We start from the raw sequence: 27,244 nt of genomic DNA, 5'->3' as shown, positions 1-27,244 counted from the left end.
TTTAAAACACTTAATTACATTTGTCTGTATTAGTGAGGTAGGTAATACGTGTTATTATAATGGAAATTTTATTAAACAGTTGTATTGTTTATTTTCCTTCTTTTTCGCAGTCGGGGTTGTGACATAATGTTGGAATGGTAAGGGATCGCAGGGTTGGTAATTCAATGGGTATTTACTTATTGATACAATAATTTCATAATATAAAATCGAAAACCGAAAATGAAGTGTTTAAAAGTTTTACGTCCCACGATATGCCGGCTAGACTTGAGATAGCTCCCTTAAGCCCCCCTTTATCCGGCCCTGGCTGAGCCCCTTTTGCAGAAGAGGGATAAATTACTTTTTATTGTCTTAGAAATATTATTGGTCTCAATTAATAGGAATAATAATTAGCAGTAATTAACTTGCAAGACAGAGACGGTTATGGCATGCAGAATATAAAATGAAATGAAATCTTTGAGTTTTACGTCCGACGATTATGCCGGCTAGGCTAAAGGAGACAGTGATGATCAGAATGAATGAAATGGTGGAATAATTAAAGTGGGAAATGATAGATCCATGAGGAAACCCACGCACGCGATGTTTGTCCACCACAAAGTTTACTTGGCGCGAGCTGGGATCAAACCAGGGACCCCATGCATCACAGGCGAAAGGTCTACCACTGAGCTACCGCGGCCCCAAGAGTTCAGGGTAGTCTAATGTAACAAGAGTTGATTATTGTATAAGAAAGAAAGAGTAACGATAAATACGAGTTCGTTCACTTATACAAAAATAACGAACCTTTTGTTTAAAGAGCTCAAAGGCTCATCGTAGCAGAAACTAACATTTATTCGATTTTAACCTGCGAAAAGTCAATGTACTATGTTTGTTATCAACCATCCTTCGAAGATCTTGCTTTAAATTGTCCGGAAGCTTTCTGTTTCGCCCAGTAATAGTCTCCTTGTCCTAGACCTTTTAAACAGTAATTGGTGACTTGGTGGTATTTCTCATACGTACAAGCAACGTTTTATGCTTATGTTACACGTATAAACTTTAGTATTGCTATAGTACTCGGTGGCATGTAGTTGCTGTGAAATAAAAGCTTGCATAGCGTTTTAATTCACCTGAATGTATGCCTCTTTTGCTCCAAATGTTATTATCAACATTTTATTTTCGAAACCCTGCAGTTCCCGTTCTTGTATTAGTGTTATGGATCAACTTCCAACTCATACAAAATTAGGCAGATTGAGCTCTTATTGAATTTAATGTTTTCGATATTTATTAAGACAATAAAATGTTTTACAGAGGGGTAACCTTTAGTATATAACTAATATGCAATACTTTTCTAGAAGACAAAATTAAAAACAGTAATTGTTTGTTGCTCGGGATTGATAGCTAAAATGAACAGCAGTGCTTTTTCAACATTAGGTGCGAGCGAATTGACGTACTGATTTAGAGTTTACACGATTCTGTTTATTAGAAAACCTTCCCTCCCTGTGAAGGTCAACAACTGGCTTTCCCCTTCTGCAGTGGTAAGTGGTGGGAGGTAGGGGAGTTTCCTATCAGGTTGCCTGGAACAGACTTTAGTCTTTCTCTACTTAGTCTTCGTGTCTAGCGACACATTTTTGCCCATGGTTCTTCACTTTCTGTAAGCTTGTTTTGTAGACGTCTGCAGTTTGACCTTGAAACCATAGCTCAACTTCAGAAATGACGTCACCCCTACTGTTAAAGTGGCGTCCTCTGAGTGAACGCTTTATTTCTGGGAAAAGAAAGAAGTCACTTAGTGCTAGGCCCGGTAAATATAGGGGAACTGGCAATATTTCATTTCCTAATTCCACTGCCTTCATCATGGAAGCATAGGTGGAATGAGCTGGTGCATTGTCTGCCAACAGCAGCACCCCAGTTGTGACGAATCCACAACGTTTCTTCTTCAATTCGTCTCGTAACGTAGGAGATATAATAATGGGTACTGGTAACAGTTTGCCGGTGTGGTAGGTAATTTGTCATGATGACTCCTTCACAGTCCCAGAAAATGGCGCTCTGCACTCGTTCTTTTTTTAGAGGCGAGGAAGTAGGGCTGTTTCCATTGTTTGTTTATTTCTTTTGTTTCTGGGTCATAAAGATAAACCAAACTTTCATTCATTGCCACTGCCAAAAAAGTCCTCTTCGTCCACCTCGCAGCGATGCTATACTTCTCCTGCAGCGTCCTCAAGATTTCTCTTCTGGAAAGGCGTCGACAGTCGTTGCACTCCCCGTGCTAATACTTTCTGGAGATTCAGCTGGTTGTGGATGATATTCCGGACAGACTGATAACTCATACCTACTGCACATATAACACTTTCAACGGTTATCTTCCTATCTTATATTATGATATTTTTAACTTTCTCCGTCAAGGCGGCATCATCAGTGAAAGCTGGTCTTCTAGATGTAGAGGAGTCCGCGGTAATCATGTGTCCAGTTTGGAATTGCTATTTCCACTTGGGTATCATCTCATGGGATGATTTTTCATCCCCATAGACTTTTTTCATCTCTTTGTGGAACTGCTTTGCTGATTTCCCCTGAAGATGGAAGAACTTAATGATACTCCGTGCTTCAAGCTTTTCAATCATCGCACCTTCAGTGATTTACCTGCAAAAAAGAAAGAAACAGTTCTTCTAACAAGCTCAGAATTCGCATGGACAACATACAAGGACTTATAATAAAATGTAGGTTTGTAGTTCGTCACCTTCTAGATGATTGCGCAAACTTTCTGATACGTCTCGTACATTGATTATAGTAATTATTGGTGTATAAAACAATTGAAATGAAATAAAATGCAGTTGTTAAGAGATTTTACAACAATTACTGTAGATACTGTCTAAATCAGTAAAATTAAGGATCGATATTATTATTAGCATCTTCGTTTTGTAAACCAGGTAAATATAATAATAAATTAAGTAAGTAAACTGCATGAAGGAAAGATGAAAACAATGGTTGTAGTTCATAGAAACAAATCTGAACATGAATCAAAATAAAGATTCCTCATTCTTACTCCACCCAAAACAAGACAGCCTTAATCTTTTTATAAATCTCTTTCACCAAACCGATTTAAGCATTTGAAACTTCTCTGAATGTGTTACTGTATGGTATTGTGAAATCAGAATCTTCCAAAAATGTACTACTAGCACTGTTGGTCTTTTTCTTTCTGTCCTTCATGCACTTTTACCGATATAGAGACGTAAGTGAACTTTGGTTTCATCATGAAGAATAATATTATTTTCTAATTTAAAAATATACTTGTTAATTTAGTTAATACAAATGGCAAAGCAAAGCAAATCGAAAGAGAAACATTCCTTCCCTTTCAAGAATTTTCTTTAACATCATTACAAACATTTGAATAATCTCTTTACTTTAATATCCCTAGATTAGTCGTTTGCGGTAAACTAATGATGATAAATGAAAATAAATAACATCAAAATGATAAAATAGACAAAATCTGGAACTAGCGTTACTATTCAGTATGCCTGTAACCATGAAATAACTCTGTGACATGTACCTCCAGTATAGAGCAGCCATGTCCAAATCGATACATGTCACAGTTTTATTTCCCCGGTTAGGGTACATCAGACATAAGAACCAAGTTGTCTTCCAGATAATTCTTCCAGGAGGAGATAAAATGTAAGAGACTTTCACTGAAATTCTACTGTATTTGCCAATGTATGTGTGATATGCAGTCGCAATTTAATTTATCTAACTCCTAGGAGATGGTTGGACTCAAAGTCCCGGGGACTTAATGCTTCAGAAGTATGCCTGAATGAAAACGCACACCGAGCACTGATAACGAGAACATCGATAAACCCGATGTGGATCAAAACAATAGTCACAGACAAAAAAAGATCGTTCATAGTGAAGTCAATAGTTTACGTACTCAATCATGGCTCCATGAATACTTGCTCACTATCAACACGTATCTCAATTTTTCACCCACCTCGTTTTTCGCTTTTTTGGCTGTCATTTTTTTCATTTCTTTATCATTCCTTCCACCATGTAAGTTTGTCCTGACATCACGAATTAACCAGGGAGAAATATCTCGTTCAGAGTTTTAGGTTTTGCAGGAATTTTGAACTAGTCACCAATTTCGTATCCCATAATCCACCAGATTAAGTGACCCGGACCACCTCGTGACCTGGAGACGACAAAACATTATTATCATCGACATGAGGAGTATGTATGATGCTGCTAATGTACAAATAATTCTAACAAACACCATTGTCTCCTCTCTCTCTCTCTCTCTCTCTCTCTCTCTCTCTCTTTCTCTGCTGTGTACATTCTTGTATATCAGAAATTTGCACTGAAAGATAACTACAAGGTTTAACAGAGTATAAACTTAGGCTCAGAGGGATCGTCAAAGTTTAATCGGGTGAACCCATAAAACTTTTCGTTTAGAATATAAAGGATGCTGCTGAGCTCAGTGTTTTGTTAAATATTTTTGTATAGTCCATGTTCAAACACTGCTGTACAATTTTTCAGTATGGAAAGACGGGTAAGCATAGTATCATATTGGAAATATTCAAGTGATGGTACCTTGATTTAAAAAGTCACAACGTAAATCAAACACATGAATTTTCGAGCTCAAGTAGTGACATAATTAACAGTGGCGGATCTAGAAGGTAAAAATGGGGGCAGCCATAACCCTGACTAGGAAGATATATCGTTAGTTTACCATAAACTTTCAAAAATATATAAATAATAAGTTCAATTATTTTTGTCATTCAAAACCTGGGAGGGCCTATGCCCCCCGGCCCCGGACTAGATCCGCCACTGATAATTAATCCATTATGAAATTCTGCAGTAATATTTAAGAGGTGATTCTTTGGCTGCATCAGGATGGCCGATTTTACTGGCTCTTCCTGTGTTTCCAGATCTGTACAGGCCACTGGGTTTGTGTGGGTCAGACTGGGTCTCAGAAACGACATCCAATCCAAATGACCGGGCAAAAGAGTAGTAGTCCCCGACGTATATCTAGTCGAGTCAGCAAATTTTTTATGACGTCATAGGTCAAAGGTCAATGACCTTGGCCCGGGGTCAATGACCTAGGGGTACATAGGACCACTCCTCTAAATTTTGGCAGGGGTACCATGGCCCACCCCCTAAATTTTGGCAAGGGTACATAGGACCACCCCCCTTAAATTTTGGAAATTGCCAAATCTAAAAATTTGGTGTGGTAGCCTAGGACCATAGTATGTACCTCTATCAGTATTGGGTGTCTATGTCGTTCCCTTTCATGGGTAAAAAATTGCCAAAAATTCAAATTTCGGGGGTTTTTGACCTAATTTATCCCCTTTGATGAGGTATTATTACCTTATATAGTTATATGGGCGTATACAGGGGTCCATTACCTTTCATAAGACATGGGTATATTGGTGCACCCCTTGAAAAATTTGGGAGGGGTACCTTGGCCCACCCCTTAAATTTTAGAAATTGCCCAATTTAAACATTTGGTATTATAGTACCGGACCCTAATATGGATCACTATAAATTTGGGTGGTCCACCTCGTTCCCTTCTAGGGGTACAAAATTGCCAAAATATAAACGTAAGCAATACGTTGTACCACGTGTTTCGTTTTCGACCTAATTTATCTCCTTGGATGAGGTCCTATTACCTTATATGATTATATGGTCATGTATAGGGGTCCATTCCTTTCATAAGACATAGGTACATTAATGTACCCCTTGAAAATTTTGGCAGGAATACATAGGACCACCCCCCCACCCCCCTTAAATTTTGGAAATTGCCAAATCTAAAAATTTGGTATGGTAGCCTAGGACCTTAGTATGTACCTCTATCAGTATTGGGTGTCTATGTCGTTCCCATTCATGGGTAAAAAATTGCCAAAAATTCAAATTTCGGGGTTTTTTGACCTAATTTATCCCCTTGGATGAGGTGTTATTACCTTATATAGTTATATGGGCGTATACAGGGGTCCATTACCTTTCATAAGATATGGGTATATTTGTGCACTCCTTTAAAAATTTGGGAGGGGTACCTTGGCCCACCCCTTAAATTTTGGAAATTGACCAATTTAAACATTGGGTATTATAGCACAGGACCCTAATATGTATCGTGATAAATTTGGGCGGTCCACCTCATTCCCTTCTAGGGGTACAAAATTGCCAAAATATAAACGTAAGCAATACGTTATACCACGTGTTTGGTTTTTGGTCGATTTTATCCCCTTTGATGAGGTGTTATTATCCTATATAGTTATATGGTCATGTATAGGGGTCCATTATCTTTCATAAGATATGGGTATATTTGTGCACTCCTTTAAAAATTTGGGAGGGGTACTTTGGCCCACCCCTTAAACTTTGGAAATTGCCCAATTTAAACATTTGGTATTATAGTACCGGATCCTAACATGTATTATGATAAATTTGGATGGTCCACCTCGTTTCCTTCTAGGGGTACAAAATTGTCAAAATATAAACGTAAGCAATACGTTGTACCACGTGTTTGGTCTTTTGGCCCAATTTATCCTCTTGGATGAGGTTCTATTACCTTATATGGTTATATGGTTATGTATAGGGGTCTATTCCCTATCATAAGACATAGGTACATTTGTGCACTCCTTTAAAAATTTGGGAGGGGTACTTTGGCCCACCCCTTAAATTTTAGAAATTGCTCATTTTATATATTTGGTATTATAGTACTGGACCCTAACATGTATTATGATAAATTTGGATGGTTCACCTCGTTCCCTTTTAGGGGTACAAATTGCCAAAATATAAACGTAAGCAATACGTTGTACCACGTGTTTGGTTTTACCTAAGTTATCCCCTTGGATGAGGTTCTATTACCTTATATGGTTATATGGTTATGTATAGGGGTCTATTCCCTATCATAAGACATAGGTACATTTGTGCACTCCTTTAAAAATTTGGGAGGGGTACTTTGGCCCACCCCTTTAATTTTGGAAATTGCCCCTTTTTACATGTTTGGTATTATAGTATAGAACCCTAATATATATTACTATAACCACGTTAACTTTGATGGGTACGAAATTGCCAAATTTTAGTACAACCACGTGTTTGGTTTTGGCTCAATTTATCCCCTTGGATGAGGTCCTATTACCTTATATGGTTATATGATCATGTATAGGGGTCCATTCCATATCCCCTTAAATTTTGGAAATTTCCCAATTTAAGCATTCGGTATCATAGTACATGACCTCAACATGTATCATGATAAATTTGGGTGGTCCATCTTGTTCCCTTTCATGGGTAAAAATTACTAAAATATAAACATAAGCAATATGTTGTACCATGCGTTTGGTTTTTGGCCCAATTTCTTCCCTTTGATGGGGTTCTATTACCTTATATGGTTATATGGTCATGTATATGGGTTCATTTCCTATCATAAGACATGGGTACATTGACGCACCCCTTGAAAAATTTGGGAGGGGTATCTTGGCTCATCCACTCGGTTTTAGAAATTGTTTTAATATAAGCATTTGGTATTATAGTACAGGACTTCAATATGTACCACTATAAATTTGGATGGTCCACATCGTTCCCTTTCATGGGTAAAGAACTACCAAAAATCGAATTTCGGAGGTTATTGACACCTATTTAGCACGTTATATGGTTTATTACCTTTATATGTTTATGTTCCCTTTTAAATTTGGGAATTATCAAATAACAAAATTCGGTAAACGTTTTCTAGGACCCATTGGTGTTCCTCTTATGGCCAAATATTCAAAATTTAAATGTTATTGACCGGCTTTATTATTGAATAAGTACAGGATTTATTACTTTTTCATAAGACACAGGTGTATTTGTGTACCAATCTTTAATTTTGGGAGGGGTACATTTCTTATTGTCATATCAATAATTGGTAATTGTTCTTTGGGTAAATCATTATGATCACGTGATCAGTTATTGACCTATGATGGGATTAGGAGTCCAGGACATTGGTACATTGAAACTTTGTAGGATAATTTGAGAATGCGTCATTGGTATTGATTATTACAGCCAAATATAAACGTAAGCAATACGATGTACCACGTGATTGACCTTGATGAGGTAGTGTACAGGGATACATAGCTAACCTTATTGAATCTTATGACTCATAGTCTTAAGGGAATACATGCTACAACACTGGCAAAGTTATTGTTGATGCAATTTGATTGGTTGATCACTATCTTTCGTGCAATCTGATTGGCTGATCACTATCTTTCGTGCAATCTGATTGGTTGCTGATTTTCAAATCTTTGCTGCATTCAGTTTTTAAGTTTTGTTTAACATTTAAAAATCTTGGTTTCGTTCAACATTTTGGACTCACTGATAAATATGATCAAAACCGTTTATTTGTTAATCGAATAGTTAAAAACCGGATAAAGTTTGACGGTTAACCGTGAAACGTAAAATTTTTTTAGTTTGAAATTTTTTGTTTTAATTTTTTTGTTTCAGAATTTTGTTTGAAATTTGTTTCAAAATTTTTTGTTTGAAAATTTTTTTGTTTGAAATTTTTTGTTGCAAAATTTTGTTTGAAATTTTTTTGTTTAAAATTTTTTGTTCGAAATTTTTGTTTTGAAATTTTTCGTTTCAGAATTTTGTTTGAAACTTTTCGTTTGAAATTTTTTGTTTAAAATTTTTTTGTTTGAAATTTTTTTCGTTTCAAATTTTTGTTTAAAATTTTTCGTTTCCAAATTTTTTGTTTGAAATTTTTTTGTTTGAAATTTTTTCGCTTCAAAATTTTGTTTGAATTTCTTTCGTTTGAAATTTTTTTTGTTTGAATTTTTTTTCGTTTCAAAATTTTGTTTCAAAGATTTTTGTTTGAAATTTTTTGTTTCAAAGTTTGGTTTGACATTTTTAAAAGTTTGTGCACCTATTAGTAAAGAACAGGAACTGTTTAGAACTAAAACCTCTGGCAACATTGTGGTGCAATAGTACACGTTAGAACATGGTGCAATAGTACACGTCAGAACATGGGGTTGTACTTGAAATGAAAAAAAAACACTTCATTGAAATGGATCATTTTATTACACTCCACATACATCCATACCAGATAGTGGTTCTGGATATTGTCGATACAATGTATTTTGAACTTCGTGCACTAGTTTGTCTTTAGCATATAATTTTAATTCCAATTGAAGTCTTTTAAGGTCTATTGCAATATCAATTGGTGGAAACTCAATGTCCATTTGATCACAAATAAACTGTTTATCAATACAGGTATGCACCCACGAACAACCATCACAATATCTAGATACATGTTGTACAATATGCATAAATAGTACTTTTTCAGGAATATACTTGTTTTGTTGCACACTTCCACTGCATGTTTAACACACTGAAATACGCTTATAAATTTGTTCCATTCCGTTTGTGTTAGATACACCATGTTGCGAGGGACTTGGAATGTACTCTTTTTACGTACAGCACCATCTTCTCTTCGAGGACTGTACGCAGCACCACTTCATGATTTGAGCCTAATGATTTGACTATGGTCACATTTAGCTCATCATTCATTTGGTCGATTCGTGCCATTCTTCACAGGTCAGTTGTACACCAAATTGTTCTGCTTTGCCCAATCGAATCACTGGTTCAAATGTTCTAGCACTGATACCAATCATCACATGTTTTGTTTATTGGATAATAGCTTGCGAAGATGAACTCTTTATCGTTAGAAGTACACATCTTTCTTCCTGAAAAGCACTTGCTCAAATGATTTCGTGGAATGACACTGTATTTGCTCGTTTATAGTTATTGCTGATGTCGAATGTGCTGACGTTTGAATTCATGATTTCATCACAGTTGCTGACGTCATGCCGACCAACCAAAGTCATACAACTACGTCTAATGTGCTGATTCATGATTTGCTGACGAATCTGGCTGTGTACTAAATTCAAATTGATGACTTCGACCCAAGAATCCTTTATAACATAAAGATACAGATCCAGTATTTAAGAAACACAGCAGTTCTTCTTGTTTTGATGCCTCCATGGGTAAATATCTTGCTGGTAAAATTATATTCTTATCATTTTCAAGCTTCACTACGATTCTTAATCCAAACTTTGTAGGGATTTTTTGGCTAGCTAAGATTCTATAAGGTACATTCTGTTGTAAATCAGTAATCTTGGTAAATGATTTCATCACATCACGCGTATTTAGAAACTGCAGACAAGTAGCCATGATGATGTTATCATGAATACTAACTCGAACGATGATGCAAAACCGATGTCGTTGCATTATCATGTTCTGACGTGCACCACAATGTTGCCAGAGGTTTTAGTTCTAAACAGTTCCGGTTCTTTACTAATGAGTGCACAAACTTAAAAGATGTCAAACCAAAATTTTCCAAACAATAATTTCAAACAAAAAAGTTTACAAACAAATATTTCGAACAAAAATCTTTGAAACAAAATTTTGAAAAAAAATTTTTGAAACGGAAAAACTTGGAAACGAAAAAATTCAAACAAAAAATTTCAACAAAAAATTTTAAACAAAAAAATTCAAACAAAATTTTGAAACAAAAAATTTCAAACAAAAAATTTGGAAACGAAAAATTTCAAACAAAAATTTTAAACAAAATTTTGATACAAAAATTTTTTTAAATTTCAAACGAAAAATTTTTAAACAAAAAATTTTGAAACAAAAGTTGTCAAAGAAATTTCAAACAAAATTCTGAAACAAAAAATTCAAACAAAAATTTGAAAGCAAGAATTTTCAAGCAAAGTTTCAAACAAAAAATTCAAACTAAAAATTTTACGTTTCACGGTTAACCGTCAAACTTTATCCGGTTTTTTAACTATTCGATTAACAAATAAACGGTTTTCAAAAAAATTCAAACAAATTTGAAACAAGAGTTTTCAAACAAAAACTTTCAAACAAAAAAATTTTACGTTTCACGGTTAACCGTCAAACTTTATCCGGTTTTTAACTATTCGATTAACAAATAAACGGTTTTGATCATATTTATCAGTGAGTGCAAAATGTTGAACGAAACCAAGATTTTTAAATGTTAAACAAAACTTAAAACTGAATGCAGCAAAGATTTGAACATCAGCAACCAATCAGATTGCCCGAAAGATAGTGATCAGCCAATCAGATTGCACGAAAGATAGTGATCCACCAATCAAATTGCATCAACAATAACTTTGCCAGTGTTGTAGCATGTATTTCCTTAAGACTATGAGTCATAAGATTCAATAAGGTTAGCTATGTATCCCTGTACACTACCTCATCAAGGTCAATCACGTGGTACATCGTATTGCTTACGTTTATATTTGGCTGTAATAATCAATACCAATGACGCATTCTCAAATTATCCTATAAAGTTTAAATGTACCAATGTCCTGGGCTCCTAATCCCATCATAGGTCAATAACTGATCACGTGATCATACTCATATTTGACAATGATTTACCCAAAGAAAGAGATACCACCCAATTCTAAGAACAATTACCAATTATTGATATGACAATAAGAAATGTACCCCCTCCCAAAATTTAAGATTGGTACACAAACACACCTGTGTCTTATGAAAAAAGTAATAAATCCTGTACTTATTCAATAATAAAGCCGGTCAATAACCTTTAAATTTTGAATATTTGGCCATAAGAGGGACACCAATGGGTCCTAGAAAACGTTTACCGAATTTTGTTATTTGATAATTCCCAAATTTAAAAGGGAACATAAACATATGAAGGTAATAAACCTCTGTACATATCCATATAACGCGTTAAAACCTTATAAGACGGGGTCAATAACCTCCAAAATTTGATTTTTGGTAGTTCTTTACCCATGAAAGGGAACGATGTGGACCATCCAAATTTATAGTGGTACATATTGAGGTCCTGTACTATGATACCAAATGCTTATATTAAACAATTTCTAAAACCGAGTGGATGAGCCAAGATACCCCTCCCAAATTTTTAAAGTATGCGTCAATGTACCCATGTCTTATGATAGGAAATGAACCCATATACATGTCCATATAACCATATAACGTAATAGAACATCATCAAAGGGGAAAAATTGGGCCAGAAACCAAACACATGGTACAACATATTGCTTATGTTCATATTTTAGCAATTTTTTACCCATGAAAGGGAACAAGATGGACCATCCAAATTTATCATGATACATGTTGAGGCATGTACTATGATACCGAATCCCCTCCCTGGGGTGCATCAATGTACACATGTCTTATAATAGGAAATGGACCAATACATACATGGCCATATAACCATATAAGGTAATAGGACCTCATCCAAGGGGATAAATTGAGCCAAAACCAAACACGTGGTTGTACTAAAATTTGGCAATTTCGTACCCATGAAAGGAAACGAGGTGAATCATCCAAATTTATACTAATCTATATTAGGGTCCTATACTATAATACCAAACATGTAAAAGGGGCAATTTCCAAAATTAAAGGGGTGGGCCAAAGTACCCCTCCAGGGTGCACAAATGTACCTATGTCTTATGATAGGAAATGAATCCCCATACGTGACCATATAACGATATAAGGTAATAGGACTTCATCCAATGGAATAAATTAGGTAAAAAAAACGAAACACGTGGTACAACGTATTGCTTACGTTTATATTTTGGCAATTTTGTACCCCTAAACGGGAACGAGTTTATAGTAATATATATTAGGGTCCTATACTATTATACCAAATGTTTAAATTGGGCAATTTCCAAAATTTAAGGGGTGGGCCAAGGTACCTCTCCCGGGGTGCATTAATATACCCATGTTTTATGAAAGGTAATGAACCCTGTATACGCCCATATAACCATATAGGATAATAACACCTCATCAAAGGCGATAAATTAGGTCAAAAGTCCAAACACGTGGTTGTACTAAAATTTTGGCAATTTGGTACCCCTAAAAGGGAACGAGGTGGACCACCCAAATTTATAGTAATATATATTAGGGTCCTATACTATTATACCAAATGTGTAAAATGGGCAATTTCTAAAATTGAAGGGGTGGGCCAAGGTACCCCTCCCAAATTTTTCAAGGGGTGCACCAATATACCCATGTCTTATGATAGGAAATAGACCCCTATACATAACCATATAACTATATAATGTAGTAGGACCTCATCCAAGGGGATAAATGGGCCAAAAGAACAAACACGTGGTACAACGTATTGCTTACGTTTATATTTTTGACAATTTTATACCCCTAAAAGGGAACGAGGTGGACCATCCAAATTTATCATAATACATATTAGGGTCCTATACTATAATACCCAATGTTTAAATTGGTCAATTTCCAAAATTTAAGGGGTGGGCCAAGGTACCCCTCCCAAATTTTTCAAGGGGTGCATTAATGTACCCATGTCTTATGAAAGGTAATGGACACCTGTATACGCCCATATAACCATATAAGGTAATAGGACCTCATCAACGGGGATAAAATCGACCAAAATCCAAACACGTGGTACTACGTATTGCTTACGTTTATATTTTGGCAATTTTGTACCCCCTAAAAGGGAACGAGGTGGACCATCCAAATTTATCATAATACATATTAGGGTCCTGTACTATAATACCAAATGTTTAAATTGGGCAATTTCCAAAATTTAAGGGGTGGGCCAAGGTACCCCTCCCAAATTTTTAAAGGGGTGCACCAATGTACCCATATCTTATGAAAGATAATAGACTCCTGTATACGCTCATATAACTATATAGGGTAATAACACCTCATCAAAGGGGATAAATTACGTCAAAAACCCCCGAAATTTGAATTTTTGGCAATTTTTTACCCATGAAAGGGAACGACATAGACACCCAATACTGATAGAGGTACATACTATGGTCCTAGGCTACCACACCAAATTTTTAGATTTGGCAATTTCCAAAATTTAAGGGGTGGGCCAAGGTACTCTTCCCAAATTTTTCAAGGGGTGCACCAATGTACCCATGTCTTATGATAGATAATGGACCCCTATACATGACCATATAACTATATAAGGTAATAGGACCTCATCCAAGGAGATAAATTAGGTCGAAAACCAAACACGTGGTACAACGTATTGCTTACGTTTATATTTTTGACAATTTTGTACCCCTAGAAGGAAACAAGGTGGACCACCCAAATTTATCATAATACATATTAGGGTCCTGTACTATAATACCCAATGTTTAAATTGGGCAATTTCCAAAATTGAAGGGGTGGGCCAAGGTACCCCTCCCAAATTTTTCAAGGGGTGCATTAATGTACCCATGTCTTATGAAAGGTAATGGACCCCTGTATACGCCCATATAACTATATAGGGTAATAATACCTCATCCAAGGGGATAAATTAGGTCAAAAAACCCCGAAATTTGAATTTTTGGCAATTTTTTACCCATGAAAGGGAACGACATAGACCCCCAATACTGATAGGGGTACATACTGTGGTCCTAGGTTACCATACCAAATTTTTAGATTTGACAATTTCCAAAATTTAAGGGGTGGGCCAAGGTACCCCTCCCAAATTTTTAAAGGGGTGCACCAATGTACCCATATCTTATGAAAGATAATAGACTCCTGTATACGCTCATATAACTATATAGGGTAATAACACCTCATCAAAGGGGATAAATTACGTCAAAAACCCCCGAAATTTGAATTTTTGGCAATTTTTTACCCATGAAAGGGAACGACATAGACACCCAATACTGATAGAGGTACATACTATGGTCCTAGGCTACCACACCAAATTTTTAGATTTGGCAATTTCCAAAATTTAAGGGGTGGGCCAAGGTACTCTTCCCAAATTTTTCAAGGGGTGCACCAATGTACCCATGTCTTATGATAGATAATGGACCCCTATACATGACCATATAACTATATAAGGTAATAGGACCTCATCCAAGGAGATAAATTAGGTCGAAAACCAAACACGTGGTACAACGTATTGCTTACGTTTATATTTTTGACAATTTTGTACCCCTAGAAGGAAACAAGGTGGACCACCCAAATTTATCATAATACATATTAGGGTCCTGTACTATAATACCCAATGTTTAAATTGGGCAATTTCCAAAATTGAAGGGGTGGGCCAAGGTACCCCTCCCAAATTTTTCAAGGGGCGCATTAATGTACCCATGTCTTATGAAAGGTAATGGACCCCTGTATACGCCCATATAACTATATAGGGTAATAATACCTCATCCAAGGGGATAAATTAGGTCAAAAAACCCCGAAATTTGAATTTTTGGCAATTTTTTACCCATGAAAGGGAACGACATAGACCCCCAATACTGATAGGGGTACATACTGTGGTCCTAGGTTACCATACCAAATTTTTAGATTTGACAATTTCCAAAATTTAAGGGGGGTGGTCCTATGTACCCCTGCCAAAATTTAGGGGGTGGGCCAAGGTACCCCTGCCAAAATTTAGAGGGGGTGGTCCTAGGTACCCCTCGGTCATTGACCCCGGGCCAAGGTCATTGACCTTTGACCTATGACGTCACAAAAATTTTTGCTGACTCGGCTGGACATACGGGGGGGCCTACTACTAAAAGTCTTGATTCATAAGTCGTTCCGTCACCGCTTAGCATAACTTACAAGAACAGAAACCAGGGACAGGAATAAAGCTTACGGAGGCTCTTTCTAGTTTTTTGCCACTTGTCCGTCATTCAGTCATCATTCTTTGTTTTTAAAATCTTCATAAAGCTCCAATAAATAATTTGCAATTGAAAGTTTAGAATACAAAATTACTATGGAAAAAGACAATTCAAAACTATTTACGTCATTTACAAATTTCTTTTACTAGTATAGCTTTTACTAGCAATTTTTAAAATCTATAATCTAGCTACACTGGAAGAAAGTATAATTGTGCATACAGTATAACTTCTTCAAAGAAGGTTTCAGGGAACCATAGAGCTTGTTGCCTGAATTATGTGGTTCTCATTGCCGTTATTATTCCTCTTTCTTTAGCAAGCATGCTGAATCAGAACAGAAAATTAAATAACGTTTGAAGCCATCGACGAGAAATAGGTGTCAAGAATAGCGAATGAAAATAAACACTTAAAAGACAGAAGCAATGGTAATTCGAATGTAGTGCCTGTATCAGATAAGAAAAAGGAGAAAAACAAGTAGTACATGTGACACGTTTTCAATATATGATATTATTAATGAAAATATCAAGAATCTTATGAAATAGAGGATCTGCCCTTACAACAAAATCTTGAAGCTATACGTCACAGTTTCGCCACCCCTACTCTGCCCACGCCGCCCAATAGGATCGCAATGATTTGAGCCAACAATCATGGCGGAAACGAAAGTAGCCAATCAGACGATGGCAGAAACGAGAGTAGCCAATCAGACGTGCCTATGCTCGGTTGTTTTTTGGCTTCATCGATTTAATAGGATGAAGATACATATGGGCAGATCCTCTATTTATAACATCCTTCAAAAATATCAAGTGCAAACATAAAGTGAAACCGAAGTTAGGAATGCTAAAAAAGGGGGGGGGAGGTTAAAAATTTAAAAACCCATATTTTATGAGTTTTTGAATAGATAAATGACAATAATAATAGAATCACTGTAAGGTCAGTGTAGAGTATTGTACTCTATTGTTAGATATACGACTTTGTCGAAAAGTAACGAAAAATGACTAACTTTCGCAATGTGGCTGTGAAGAAGATTGCAGAAGTTAGGTGAGAAAAAAATAATATTGTACTAATCAAAATGATGACAAGAGACAACCTGGGGCACTGTCTGAGAAGGAAAGGTATGGTGAAAGCAGAAAGAAGAATGTGAGAAGTGAGAACAACTGACTGAAGCAGGTAATTACTATTATATGTCAAAACAAAGATGTTAATTGAAGACCGAAGCTCATGAAAGTTCCTCTATTTCGACATAAAGCTGCCAATAACCTCAGAGATAATTCTCAGACTCAAATTCAGTACTTCTTAATGCAAGTATCTGAGAATATTGGATCGATATCAAAAGTCATGTCTTCACTGAGAATAAAATCAAAAATCACTTGCTCCTGGTGTAGGCATGCTAACAACTGTGTTGTACACAAGTTTTGTATGCGTAATACTCAAAATATATTTTAGTGCACCTATCCGTATTAAATGGTGTATTAAAAATATATTTTGAATCATTTATTTTAAGTGTAATTTAATGGATGAGAATCTAAATTTTAAAGTAAGAAAATTATTATATTTGTCTTTTTTTTTTTTTTTTTTTTGTATAATTCCAGTGGGTGATCTTGTTCCTCCAAAGACATGGAGAGATGGGCTCTTAGTATCCTTCTTCTGACATGTTTCTACCAGGTTTGTATTTCGTCTTCCTCCATTAGAACATTTAACGTAAAAGAAAAATTAGGGTATTATTCAAATTGCAACTACATGCGGCTATAAAGATAACTAAATACAAGCGCTACCAGAAGTTAAAAATTTAATCTTTTAATTTTTCTTTTTGTAGTTCCTCTCAGATTTATTTTAGAGGCAGGCAAATAGAATTGAAACTAGATTATAGTTATTATTTGCTATTCCACTTGCTGTAATTCGACACTGAATGCTGAAAAATATTACTATCCTTTCGCACATGAGAATAATATTTATAGTTTAAGTAACATATTGTTGAAATTAGAAAAGTGTAATTACAACCTTATGAGAAAGCATTTCTTATTATTGTTTCTTCTTATTCTTTTAACAAATTACTCTAACCATTGTCACATATCAGTCAAAGGTCATTGTCTGTTCAAAGAATGTAACGAACACGCAACTACGTGATATGGCACACCAGACGCCAATTTTTTGTGATTGTGGAGATAATTCATTCAGCATATGTGGATCGTCACCAGGGGGGCGATCGGGGCAAACGCCCGCCTGCTGAAGAGGAAATGTTCGTATTTTATATATAAATAAAACCCATCCCAGAGTTTGGAGTTGTTAAAAGTAGCTCTAAGTAACAGTATTACAACCCACCGCCCCCGGCAGAAGTCCGTCCTGGATCCGCCCCTGGTCGTCACTGCCCCACAACCGAGAATTTTCGGCATTAGTGTATGTTAATGAAAGTAACAGCTAAAGTGACAAACGGAAATACGGGAACAACGGACAGATTTGTGATGTAAACTACCAAATCTGGTGAGGGATACTCAACACGAAACTCCAATTATGTAAACAAACCGTGTGATCACGCTGAATGACATCGTAAAACGAAAAAAAAAACTCGAGCAAACTACGCTTTCGTCATTAAAAATGTAAGAGCAAGAAGATGTGGTAGGAACTCAAAACATGCAGAATATGGGGAAGGATTGCCAGTTGATTAGCACGACAGTCTTGCAAAGCTGCAGAGGTGACGAGTATGCCATTTAATGACAACAAGCGGAGATCGGGCAGAAAGTGCCCAGTGTCAACATGAACAGTTCTGCGTTGTCTGGCAGAGCGACCATTGCCGCGGCTGCCGCTGACTACAGAGCATAAATGTGAGATGCTACAATTGTGTCGCGAACGTCGCTCAAGAAGAGATGAATGGCAGGTCATCCTGCTACCGTCTGCAGCATTATGATGGCCGCATCCGCATCTGGCGCTACCGTGGTATAGTGGATTTTCTCTATACATGTGCAGTTTGTATGTAAAGGATGCCGCATTGTACTTATACAGGCTAGTGTCATAAATAAGTCATCGTCCGCGGGAAATTGTGGAAAACACCCCCGATAATTAAATGGCCAACCAGAATCCTCATTTCCAGCATTTGACAACCGCTTGTCAGCTCCGCGTGGAGTACTTAGTAGCCACAGTTAAAAACTTTTCCTTTCAGTCAGTGATTAGAAGATTGTTATTCCAAATATATAGCAGGGGCGGACTGGCCCACCCTGCTACCCTGCAAATACAGGGTGGGCCCCCCAAACAGGTGGGCCCCCTTCACCAATTTTAAAAAGATGTGCTCAATTAAACCTACCAGTATCAAAAATATGGCAGGGTAACTCCCGCAAACTTGTGTTTTGCATGAAAAAGACGTAAAGTTAAACTTTCATGAACAGACCTTATTCTTCTTCACGTTTATAGACTTGAAAAGGTTCCGTCTATGAGACAATCAGGCCCTAAAACATTGCGGGGTTTGTGATACAGCAGCTGTTAAAAACGAGCACGTTAACTATTACTTTTTTAAATATAAGAAACACAGTAGATTTCAGGCTGTTATTGGATTTGGATACCATTGCCTACTCCGGTCCTTTTACAAGCCGGCGAGTGGCGATGTTTTAAAGAAACAATAGTTTCGTAGATATTGTTATTGTGGAAAGTGGAGGTGGAGCCGGAACGATTTTGAACTGCATTGTCCTCAGACCAAGCTTCGAAGAAAAAAATCGGATCAGGCTTCGTTGTTTTTTTGTTGTTTTTTTTTTCAGTGCGGTAAAGCGAAAAGAAATTAGTCGCCACTATCAACGATTGTTTTATACAAACCTCAAACAATTACTATGAAGTTGATGCCCTCGACTCGTGTTTTATTTGTATATTACATCAAAGAGCAAATCCGATAGCAGCAATTCAATTATTGGAATACCAGTTACGTGTCGTTTGTCGTGGAAGACAGATGTGGTTGTGCCAGTATGGATGGTAGGAGTGATTGTAAGATTACTATAAAAAAAATATATAAAAGTGGTGCTAAAAAGCGAGAACACAAACGAAGATGTGATTTACAAAAAGCTGCATCTGAACCAAAACAACGTAGGCTATTTGAATCTGTGAAGCCCCAAGAAACAAATGAGCGTGATGTGACTCATTCGAGTACTGCAGGGCAATTGCCAGGTATTGTTTGTTTTTCTGTCTAAGGTATTTATAAATTATAATGTATACACCACGTCTTTGGATGATTTCAGTCAATTGTAGCTTACCTTTTTTGGCTATTTTTACTTGAAATTACACACAGGGCCGGATTTAACATTTTGGCGCCCCTAGGCCCAATAATTTTTCCCGCCCCGTAGTCTGGTTAAAGTTACTTTCCTAAAAACCTTTATTAAAAAATTATATCGGGTCTATATGTTAATTGCTTAAACACCACTCCACGATGCAAATAGTTTAACTTGACCAACAATTATTTGTTCCAATGAACTTCAAAATCAGAATGCTTTATTAGCCTGATATTTTAAAATCAATTCAAAAAATATGTTAAGTTATGGCTATTTATTTTTATTTCTAGATATTTTTTAATTTTTTTCTCTCGGCCGTGCGCCCCCTGGGAGCTTGCGCCCATAGGCCCGGGCCTACCGGGAAATCCAGCCCTGTTTACACAGCTTTAACAGGCGAACACGAAATTAACTGAACTGTTTGCTGCCGCGTAGTGCTTTCAAACGGGTCAAATCAGGCTTTCATGAGTCAGGGGTCGGGTCAGGTCACCTACGCTAGGGTCAGGGCTGCTCTAGCCACGGGTCGGCTCAGGTCAATTTTCTTATGCGCCGCTTCGGCTAAATCCTTGTCGGGTCGAGTTGAACGTCGACCCGACCCGACTCATGACCCGAATAGGTTTTAGCCGAAACGACGCATAAGAAAGTTGACCCGAGCCGACCCGTAGCTAGAGCAGCCCTGACGCGACTTGTGATCTAAGGAGGTTCGACTCGAGCCCTGACCCGATGAAGCCTGACCTGATCCGTTTGAGAGCACTAGCTGCCGGCACTGGGCTCAATAAGCGTTGGTGTAACTTTTAAAAGTGCTGAACACTTATGCTGTCAGTCAAATCAGTGTGTGTGTCGTGTAAATGTTAAGTTCCCTTTAGTTATTTAAAGTTAATTTAAAATAAAAGTGTAGTAAAATGTAAAAATTATTTGTGATGTGCAAAGTAGGTATTCATATAAAAAGAGAAGTTGGGGCCAGCCGAGGAATGGGCGGACTACACTAGACAATAGACGATATCTAATCTTTCTGCGACATGAAGATAAGATATTATGACTTACTTATGTCAAGGAAAATCTTGCGTTTCGAAATCTATCGCAAATTTATCTGCAATCGCATTCTTTGTGTTCCATTGAGGCCACAAAGTTACAGCTTTTTTAAGTTTCCAACATTGACGCCATGTCTGTTGTCTCACCTGACACGCTTGGGGGGGGGGGTTGTCTGCTAAGAGCGGGGCGTACTTCCTCTAGATTTTACAGCAGTATTTAGACGAGTTTGTGTATGTGGGTTACAACATTTTCTTCTCGCCAAAACGACAGGTACAGAGAGAGATTGCGGCACATTCGCGAGGAGACTCCTGACTGAAGTAAGTGGTATTTTTTACGTATCAAGGGGGAGGGGAGCCCCAGATCAGCTATGACAAAATACGGATCTTCGTGAAGTAGGGTGGTTGCAGGTTTGGTTACTTAAAAAAAAAGTTTCAGATATGTTATTTTACATGAAAAGGCAATAAAAATTGCCTCAAAATTAATTAACGTTTCCCAAATGTCTATATCTCCTCTACTGCTTTTTTAAAAATCTGCTGGCATTTTTTGAAACACCAGTCTTTATTTTGGGATTTCCAGCAGACGGGTAAAATCATGTCAAAATTAACTATATAATTTTAAAAAAATCTGTTGTTCATTTTTTTTTTTTTACATTTTTATACAGTGGGCCCTCATTTCAGTTTAGCAGGGTGGGCCCTATGGTTGCCAGTCCGCCCCTGATATATAGTTTTCTTATATAGTTATATATACTGTTTACATGTTTCACATTAGCGGTAGTATAGGGAGAGAGAGTAAGAGGCACGAGACACATTGGGTGCTGCAACATTGCAACCCCGCAAATGAGGTCAAAAGAGGGATAAGGGAAGGAAGAGATACTGTTGTAAAATCCAGCAGGGCAAGTTCAAAGAATTTGCTGAACTGCCCATGTATAGAAGAAATACACTTTACTAGGCTGGGGGACATCTGCTTTTTGCATCGCCTTGGAAAGGAGATTGCAACTTGTTGTCCCCTCCAGAAACCCTTCCAGATCTCAGAACTTCGTTACAGAAGTGAAATATTCTTTCCTCAAAACTTTCCGATACCGTTATTAATAGTATGAAGAACTATTGTGAGGCACGTGTTGCACTAGAGGACTACCTTTCCTCTAAGCGAATGTACAGGATCACCAGAAATATCGCATCCCATGCACCTTTTTGATCACAGCTGTACCACAGGAATCATTACACATTTCGACCCAATTCCTGCCTTCCATTTGTCAGGCTTTAATGTGGTTAGTTTTGTTAGTTTTTGTTGTATAGCCTCACATATCTCTGGAATATCTTTACGTGGTTACGTCTGTTAGCATCTTCGATTTTCCATTTGTCAGTTTAATTATAAATGTGCGTGTATTGCAATGTTTTATTCAACTCGACAGTACAAATAACAAGCATTATGATACTTGAAACTTCAACACAAAGTAACTTTATTTGAAATATTCGCCAAAATGAAACTGAATTCATTACATAAATTTTATATTGTAAATGCAAACTACGAGAAAATACCAGTTTAAAAGGATTTATGATAGAAAAGGAAATATAAATAGTACGGGAAAAAATAAGGGAAACATAATTATCAGATGTACTAATTTGGATGATGCCTTATCGGAGTCGGTCTGAATAATTAGGAGTCTTTATAATAACAACCTCTCACATAGACTTTTGAAAGCTTTGCATTGAAATTTTAGATAGATTTTATTATTCTAAACTATTTCCAGCTAATTCATTTTTGCTGTAACAATTTATGGCAACGTATCAAAAGTATTTATTACATAAACTATTTAAGCGTGTTTTGTCTAAGTATCCAGCTCAGTAGTCCTAACATATCTAAGTTAGAGGTCTGCACGGGCTCGATCCTATAAAGCATATATCACTTCGGGCCCGGGCCGGGCTCGGGCCGTGAATTTTTAAATATACAACCATATTTCTCGGGCCTTTTCGGATCTAACCTTGTAAATATACTGCACAACGATATATATATAGCACCATTCTTTCTGGAGAACTTTTAAAGCACAACTGCGGAACTAACCTCTAATTGCTGTAAATAAAAATACAATTTTGAGTTAATTATTAAGTTTCTGTAATTCAGGCTTATTTCTGGCTCATTCAATTACCAAACGAGCTCAAGCCGGGCTCGGGCCTAAATGCTAACACATATTTCGGACTCGGGTCGGGCCCTACATTGTAAATTCATTGGCCGAGCCGGACCCGGGCTAAAAAATTCCGGCCCATGCAGACCTCTAATTTAAGTGAAGCTACTCAACCAATAGATTTCTTTTATGATTTTATAGGAAATAGGAAAAATTGAGAAGTAATAACAAGAGTAAAAGTATAAATTAATAATTAGCATTATGACTTCTATAAATAAAATAGTTATTGAATAATTTAGCTTCGTTACACTGATAGTCCTCGGCCATAGAGGCACTGTCGCTTCTTATATCATCCATCAGGAATCCAGATGTTCGACAAACAATTACATAAGGTTAATTATCCCATACAAATTTATGCAGATCTTCTTATAACAGTAAAAATAGTTTCTTAATAATTATATCTTATGTTGACTTGAAAAAAGAACTAAAATTATTCTTAAAAGATTGGATAGGTAGTTCATCGTATGAAAATCATCAACAATTCTTCAAGATCAACACAATCTTAAAAGTCAATACTGTCGCCCCTCTGTTTATATGGACACTTTGAATTGACAGTGATGTAATTATCTTTTTCACAGGTTTAAGTAAGGTAATCTGTTAAGAGAGAACTTAAATCAAATTTTCATTCAACAGCCAAGTGGACAGACGACACTGGAACTTCTAATGATAAAAGAAACAGCTGTTCTGTTCTCGAATTTATTACATATTTTGCGTTATGTTCTGGAAAAACAGAAAACCTGACTCACAGCATTGTAACTCGTCCAAATCAGAAACAATAAAGCCCTCGATTCTCTAAAGAATTGAGAGCTCCCTTGTTGTATGGTTAGCATATTCGTATTCGAAGCGCAAGATTCGGGTTCGACTCCTGGTGGAAGTTTGTTTGGTTCTGATCCCACGTTAAGTTGTAGTTCCATATCTCATATAGCCTCGATACTGAAAGGGACATTAAACTCAAATCCAACCAACCAAACTCAAGAATTCTTCAACGAATTCAAGGTTACAAGTCCCACAGTTCATAAGATAAGATACAAAAGGAAGTTTTAATCATGTGAGTTGCTTTGATTAACTACTTTCATCTCGTAGTTCCCTCTTGCGAGTATTTGTCCTACGAAACTACTCCTTACATAATAAATATGTGTCTCTCGTTTTAACAACAGTTTAAATGTGCAGATAATTCTAACTTAATTATAATACGAAGCTTTTGAAAGATGTGTATTTAAATTATTATACTGAATAGCCTCTATCTATTGTTCTTAGTGTATACAACAGGACCATCATCATTATAATAGGAGAACATCTCGATATGTGTATAGTGCTAGTGGCTAATAGTTCACAGATGTCACTACCTGCGCTGCCTGCTTGCTTAAATCCAATAGCGTGCAGCGACCCCAAAGCTTGTGGCAACAACTAGTTGGAATAAAACGAGACAATTTACGATTGCTACTGACGCAGTTATGAAGTTACTATCGACAGTGGCGCACAGCGACATTCTCAGTACGTAGCTGATTAGTTAGACATGTTTCCTCTAGATCTGTAAAGCCGTAACAACATAGGTTCAATTTGTTGGTTGCGATCAAATAGATGGGCATAAAAATTTTGGAGGATAGCTATATTTTCGTAAAGCATAAAGGATAGTTTTATGTTAATTCACCCATATCACAATACAGTATGTCTAAGGGGAGTCGGGGCACAAGCATAGCCACCGACGGCGACTCACCTTTGCCTTCCTCTGGTGTTTTCACTGCCTTAAAGTAAGGAATCCTTTGCAAATTCAGTTTACTAGTATTACAATTTATTTTCTCTTGAAGCAAGCTAAATTGGATTTCCTTTTTCCAGGTGATAGTGAGTCGTCCAGCCTCATCGCCAGCTAATGTTGTTAATAGTAAAGCTTTTGGGACTACGTGTGCTTCCAACTGTCCTACACCTTGTTGTGATAGTACCACGATAGGTCCCTGTGAAACCACCCGCTTGATTCCCAGATTTCCCATGTGTCCTGATGACAATCTTATAAAGTAAATCCTTTCTCAGAGATTGGTACAGTTTTTTTCTTGATTTGAGCATACATATTTTTTCTCAAGCAAAGGACAATTAAAATTATTTTCTTGTTAACATTTACAAATTGGTGATTTGGTCTATTAGTTGCCAAATGAGGTAAAAAAAGCCAAATTTGAGAAACTATAATTTATGGCTGAAGAGTATAAAGGATTCAAGAAATCAGTCTTCATCATGTCCAAATTCAAAGACTGTATAGGACAAATAATACAATATTATTATCAACTTATTTAAGAACAAATAAATATGCTTAAATTAACAAATTCTCAAGTTTTCATTATACTGCTAAGGTTGAAAGTTGAGCTCTTCTGTCCACAATATACACGTCATATGGTCATGTGGTACACACTCTGTATTGCCAATGAACTCTCTCCAAAGTCTATCAATTTCCTAGACAACTGTCAGAATTTCACTAGGGTGGATTTTATGCCACTGGAGTTAAAATAACATTCATTTGTGGCAGAATAGCTTTATAAGATTAATTTTTATTTAGTTTTACCTCAGTATGCAGAAGTAGTGGAGTGAATGATTTGGGATTGAAGGGGTGTATAAAGGTAACCAAAAAACTTCTGTCGCTTTCTCACCCACTACATTCGAACATCGATATGTTACCTAAGAAGTAATTGGAAGATCTAAAATAGTTCCCATTAGCATCGACGAACTTCTGCCAATGTTATGGAAGGCCATGGATTCCATCGCGGTAGAACTTAATGGGTCGTGAAGCGAAGAAAGTATCAAGTGTATTTTGCACCTCTACTAGAGATATGACCTGGCATCCTCTAAGATGATTCTTCAACGAATGGAACAGATGATAATCTGACGGTGCAATGTCTGGGAGTATGGCGCATGCAATGTTGTTTCCCATCTGAGGCATAGAATGCTGTCCCGAGTCACCCTAGCCACATGGTTCTTAGTGTTGTCCTGTAACAGAAGGAACCCTTTGCGATTCAGCAATACTGGCTACAGAGTGTTGAGTTTTCTTGAACACGGCTCAACTATTGACAGTACACAGTTGCATTGATGCTCTGACCAGCTGGTAGCAGTTCCCGATGCACGATTCCGCGAGAAGTCTACCAAACTCACAGGAGACCTTCTTCTGGTGCAGTACTGGTTTCGGCTGTTTTGGAACCGGTTCATGGGAGGCTAACCAACGATTACGGCGCCATGAAGCTTCCTTCAGGACCCACTTCTCATCATATGTCAACTCTAGGGATGTAAAATACCTGGATATTTATTTCAGCGGGTAAATACCCGGGTATTTACCCAAAATGGGTATTTTAGTAGGTATTTTATGTTTTAATTAACCATAAATGGATTTTATCGTTGTCAATGAAAAATATAATGGTAATTTGTATCACCTGCAACAGGAATATTAAATAACCACTTAACTAATCATTTTTTCTAGTAATTAAAGAATGAATTTGATATTTATTAAGTAACAGAATACGGATTTCCTAGCTACTCACCATCATTTTTCTTTCTACTGATACTAGATTTCCTTCTATTACTCTTCGCAAAAAATAATTGTCCATTCTATTCCATGAACTTTTACCTTAGTGTGCCCGTGAAACGTCCAATCAGCTAGGCGGTAGAATTCGATAGTGGACCAAACCAACACGAAAATAAAAAATTTATGATAGAACATAACGATGACTAACAAAAGTGAAGTCAGTTGTCACCAAACCAATGACTATTATTAAGTATTCTGCCTACCAGCAGCTCCTGCATTAATAACACGTAATTTAGGTTCTTCCTTAGGTTCGCGTCTAATAAAACTGCTTCTCCATTTTTCTCAGTCTGGTGCATCTTTTTTTTATCTTCCAATACCTTCAGTTTTTCAAATCATCGATGAACACACTAACTAAACTATTTAAATAACAGTAGGATCTCTATTACTAAAATAAACATACACGTTTCCTTTTGGTTTGCCAAATATATTAATGGCGGAAAATTAATTATTAATAATTACTTTCCTATTTTGTGGATCTAAAGTTTGCAACAATTTTATTATGCATATATATTTTTAACATTACCTTTAAAAAATTGAATAGTACAGATGAAAAACAACTTTTTTGATAATTAAGAAAACTGAACTGATATTCCAGATACAGCTGGTTACTTTCTTCACGCAAAATAATGTTGTTTTTGGTATTTTA

General features: G+C 36.6%; 1 long non-coding RNA gene across 1 annotated transcript; it reads left to right on the top strand.

The window, feature by feature from the left end:
- The first annotated feature begins 2,801 nt into the window (after positions 1 to 2,801).
- Positions 2,802 to 26,235, top strand: LOC145666092 (uncharacterized). Its single transcript, XR_014127689.1, has 3 exons — positions 2,802 to 2,891; positions 17,171 to 17,243; positions 24,873 to 26,235. It is a non-coding gene; the product is annotated as an uncharacterized LOC145666092 (long non-coding RNA).
- The last annotated feature ends 1,009 nt before the right edge of the window (positions 26,236 to 27,244 follow it).

This window comes from Thermobia domestica, chromosome 1 (assembly GCF_964235325.1).
Source record: "Thermobia domestica chromosome 1, izTheDome1.hap1.1, whole genome shotgun sequence".
In the NCBI taxonomy this organism is placed as follows: domain Eukaryota; kingdom Metazoa; phylum Arthropoda; class Insecta; order Zygentoma; family Lepismatidae; genus Thermobia; species Thermobia domestica.
The sequence above is the reverse complement of the archived record's forward strand: the minus strand, read 5'-3'. Positions and strand labels throughout refer to the sequence as shown.